The 5,000-nt window shown below is 51.7% G+C and overlaps 1 non-coding gene across 1 annotated transcript in view; it reads right to left on the bottom strand.

The window, feature by feature from the left end:
* The window catches only part of LOC124563750, a 1,910-nt gene extending 1,186 nt beyond the window's left edge, over window positions 1–724 (bottom strand). The window contains exon 1 of the ribosomal RNA XR_006970300.1: window positions 1–724. This exon is cut by the window's left edge and continues 1,186 nt beyond it. This is a non-coding gene — a ribosomal RNA (small subunit ribosomal RNA).
* Window positions 725–5,000: the final 4,276 nt, after the last annotated feature.

The raw sequence follows: 5,000 nt of genomic DNA, 5'->3' as shown, positions 1-5,000 counted from the left end.
CGGCAGGACGTCCCACGATACATGCCAGTTAAACACCGACGGGCGGTGAACCAACAGCGTGGGACACAAATCCAACTACGAGCTTTTTAACCGCAACAACTTTAATATACGCTATTGGAGCTGGAATTACCGCGGCTGCTGGCACCAGACTTGCCCTCCAATAGATACTCGTTAAAGGATTTAAAGTGTACTCATTCCGATTACGGGGCCTCGGATGAGTCCCGTATCGTTATTTTTCGTCACTACCTCCCCGTGCCGGGAGTGGGTAATTTGCGCGCCTGCTGCCTTCCTTGGATGTGGTAGCCGTTTCTCAGGCTCCCTCTCCGGAATCGAACCCTGATTCCCCGTTACCCGTTACAACCATGGTAGGCGCAGAACCTACCATCGACAGTTGATAAGGCAGACATTTGAAAGATGCGTCGCCGGTACGAGGACCGTGCGATCAGCCCAAAGTTATTCAGAGTCACCAAGGCAAACGGACCGGACGAGCCGACCGATTGGTTTTGATCTAATAAAAGCGTCCCTTCCATCTCTGGTCGGGACTCTGTTTGCATGTATTAGCTCTAGAATTACCACAGTTATCCAAGTAACGTGGGTACGATCTAAGGAACCATAACTGATTTAATGAGCCATTCGCGGTTTCACCTTAATGCGGCTTGTACTGAGACATGCATGGCTTAATCTTTGAGACAAGCATATGACTACTGGCAGGATCAACCAGGGAGCTGCGTCAACTAGAGCTGAGCAGCCGGCCGCCCGGGAGTGTGTCCCGGGGGCCCGCGCGAACACGCAAGCGTCCGCTCAATTATTCTGCAAACAGGAGGAGGCTGAGCTCCCCTGCACGATACACCTCGAAACCCTCTCAGGTCCCGGCGGCGCGCAGCGCCGTCCTAAGTACTTGGTCGGGTTCGAGAGAGGCGCAATCGCCCGGAGTTTGGCGAGTAGACGCTTTAGGTGCGACCACCCGTGCTCCCAACTGAGCTTGCCGCTGCCGACAGAGGCCCGGGAGCGTGCTGTCGTGGCATTGCCGGCGGGAGACAACACGCGCCACCTACGGTGGCCGGCAGCTCCAACGCCAGCGCCACAGAAGGACAAAAGCCCCACTTGGGTGCCGAAGCGAACTCTCCCAGCACAGCGCACGCGCCAACACGTCCGCACAGCTGCGATACAAACCACCTGCGAGAACCGCAGAGGCGACCGAGCAGCAGACGGCGTCGCGGCGCCGAGCGCCGGGCGGCGGCGCATCCTCAGCGCACACAGTCCTCAATCGGACCAGCACACTGCAGATGTCCACCGCGCTTCGCACCGGGCCCGCGAGGACCTACTTTGGCCGCACGGCGCCGCGTGCAGGGTGCGCCGGCGCGCAGCTGCGCCGCCTGCCGCCTCCGTCGGCCGGCGCGCCTGCCACTGGCCGCCCCCACCAGCCGGCTGTAGCGCGTGCGCCCACGCACCGCGCGGCCAGCACGCCGGGAGGCCCCCCCTCACCGGCCGGGGACGGTCCCACCCAGCCACCGCCGCGTATCGCTTCACACCCACATGCCATTCACGTTCGTGGGCATGGTGGGTATCGCTGAAACAACCGGTTGGTAGCTCAACCGATCGTCGCCATCACTGATTCACCTCTAGCGAGAACAACCGCACCACAACGGTTTACCAGTTGTTCATTTGCGTAACGTCACCAGCAAACGTAGACGTCCATCGCCATTTGCAAATTCAACGATTGTTGCATGCCTGTGTCAGGTGTCACGACACACTATGTCTGCCCACATACACGCAACAACATGTGCACGCTTCGCGAACACGTGGAAGGTGGCCCCCGTACGTATGCGATGTCCATTGCGCGAACGACTGTCAACCGGCCTCTGTCGCATGTCGCAGATGTGGAACGCAGTGCACCATGCTGTCACGGTGTGTGAGAAGAGACGACTACGTCTGACAACACGCGCCACTACATCAACAGACGGCTCATGCTGATCGCCATCCAGGGCATACCACACTGCAATCCGGCTCTTATAGGGAGACGACACATAGCTGAGTGCACAACAGTTGGACCGCATGGTTCGCCGTTGTTGGCGCAGTCGTTGTACGGTCACATGTACCACGATGTATCATTCAGTACATGAGGACCAATGTGCAGTACAGTGTGTGATTTGGACGTACAACATCAGCGGACAGTTGACACAGGCCGTACCACAGCGTAGGCTAAGTGCTTCGCCATGCGAATGCCAATGAACAACTGCGAAGGGCATTGAGCATGTACGTCCTGCTGCCATCCACATTACAGTGTATCGCTGCAAGGTGTTTAACATGAAGCGATACACTGGGGACCAGGCAGTGCGAGTAGCAAACTATATTGCGGGGGTTGCAGTTAGGCAACACTACACTAATTTAACGCGTCGTATGACAATTACAGAGCGGGTTAAGGCCCAACGTGTGTTGGGTTAAGGCCCAACGTGTGTTGGGTTAAGGCCCAACGTGTGTTGGGTTAAGGCCCAACGTGTGTTGGGTTAAGGCCCAACGTGTGTTGGGTTAAGGCCCAACGTGTGTTGGGTTAAGGCCCAACGTGTGTTGGGTTAAGGCCCAACGTGTGTTGGGTTAAGGCCCAACGTGTGTTGGGTTAAGGCCCAACGTGTGTTGGGTTAAGGCCCAACGTGTGTTGGGTTAAGGCCCAACGTGTGTTGGGTTAAGGCCCAACGTGTGTTGGGTTAAGGCCCAACGTGTGTTGGGTTAAGGCCCAACGTGTGTTGGGTTAAGGCCCAACGTGGGTTGGGTTAAGGCGCAACGTGGGTTGGGTTAAGGCGCAACGTGGGTTGGGTTAAGGCGCAACGTGGGTTAGGTTAAGGCGCAACGTGGGTTAGGTTAAGGCGTAACGTAGGTTAGGTTAAGGCGCAATATAGGTTAGGTTAAGGCGCAATATAGGTTAGGTTAAGGCGCAATATAGGTTAGGTTAAGGCGCAATATAGGTTAGGTTAAGGCACAATATGGGTTAGGTTAAGGCACAATATGGGTTAGGTTAAGGCACAATATGGGTTAGGTTAAGGCACAATATGGATTAGGTTAAGGCACAATATGGGTTAGGTTAAGGCACAATATGGGTTAGGTTAAGGCACAATATGGGTTAGGTTAAGGCACAATATGGGTTAGGTTAAGGCACAATATGGGTTAGGTTAAGGCACAATATGGGTTAGGTTAAGGCACAATATGGGTTAGGTTAAGGCACAATATGGGTTAGGTTAAGGCACAATATGGGTTAGGTTAAGGCACAATATGGGTTAGGTTAAGGCACAATATGGGTTAGGTTAAGGCACAATATGGGTTAGGTTAAGGCACAATATGGGTTAGGTTAAGGCACAATATGGGTTAGGTTAAGGCACAATATGGGTTAGGTTAAGGCACAATATGGGTTAGGTTAAGGCACAATATGGGTTAGGTTAAGGCACAATATGGGTTAGGTTAAGGCACAATATGGGTTAGGTTAAGGCACAATATGGGTTAGGTTAAGGCACAATATGGGTTAGGTTAAGGCACAATATGGGTTAGGTTAAGGCACAATATGGGTTAGGTTAAGGCACAATATGGGTTAGGTTAAGGCACAATATGGGTTAGGTTAAGGCACAATGTGGGTTAGGTTAAGGCACAATGTGGGTTAGGTTAAGGCACAACGTGGGTTAGGTTAAGGCACAACGTGGGTTAGGTTAAGGCACAACGTGGGTTAGGTTAAGGCACAACGTGGGTTAGGTTAAGGCACAACGTGGGTTAGGTTAAGGCACAACGTGGGTTAGGTTAAGGCACAACGTGGGTTAGGTTAAGGCACAACGTGGGTTAGGTTAAGGCACAACGTGGGTTAGGTTAAGGCACAATACGGGTTAGGTTAAGGCACAATACGGGTTAGGTTAAGGCACAATACGGGTTAGGTTAAGGCACAATACGGGTTAGGTTAAGGCACAATACGGGTTAGGTTAAGGCACAATACGGGTTAGGTTAAGGCACAATACGGGTTAGGTTAAGGCACAATACGGGTTAGGTTAAGGCACAATACGGGTTAGGTTAAGGCACAATACGGGTTAGGTTAAGGCACAATACGGGTTAGGTTAAGGCACAATACGGGTTAGGTTAAGGCACAATACGGGTTAGGTTAAGGCACAATACGGGTTAGGTTAAGGCACAATACGGGTTAGGTTAAGGTACAATACGGGTTAGGTTAAGGCACAATACGGGTTAGGTTAAGGCACAATACGGGTTAGGTTAAGGCACAATATGGGTTAGGTTAAGGCACAATATGGGTTAGGTTAAGGCACAATATGGGTTAGGTTAAGGCACAATATGGGTTAGGTTAAGGCACAATATGGGTTAGGTTAAGGCACAATATGGGTTAGGTTAAGGCACAATATGGGTTAGGTTAAGGCACAATATGGGTTAGGTTAAGGCACAATATGGGTTAGGTTAAGGCACAATATGGGTTAGGTTAAGGCACAATATGGGTTAGGTTAAGGCACAATATGGGTTAGGTTAAGGCACAATATGGGTTAGGTTAAGGCACAATATGGGTTAGGTTAAGGCACAACGTGGGTTAGGTTAAGGCACAACGTGGGTTAGGTTAAGGCACAACGTGGGTTAGGTTAAGGCACAACGTGGGTTAGGTTAAGGCACAACGTGGGTTAGGTTAAGGCACAACGTGGGTTAGGTTAAGGCACAACGTGGGTTAGGTTAAGGCACAACGTGGGTTAGGTTAAGGCACAACGTGGGTTAGGTTAAGGCACAATACGGGTTAGGTTAAGGCACAATACGGGTTAGGTTAAGGCACAATACGGGTTAGGTTAAGGCACAATACGGGTTAGGTTAAGGCACAATACGGGTTAGGTTAAGGCACAATACGGGTTAGGTTAAGGCACAATACGGGTTAGGTTAAGGCACAATACGGGTTAGGTTAAGGCACAATACGGGTTAGGTTAAGGCACAACGTGGGTTAGGTTAAGGCACAACGTGGGTTAGGTTAAGGC

The sequence above is a fragment of the Schistocerca americana genome, unplaced genomic scaffold (assembly GCF_021461395.2).
Source record: "Schistocerca americana isolate TAMUIC-IGC-003095 unplaced genomic scaffold, iqSchAmer2.1 HiC_scaffold_124, whole genome shotgun sequence".
Classification (NCBI taxonomy): Eukaryota; Metazoa; Arthropoda; class Insecta; order Orthoptera; family Acrididae; genus Schistocerca; species Schistocerca americana.
Note: the sequence above shows the minus strand (reverse complement) of the source record. Positions and strands in the feature narration are given on the sequence as shown.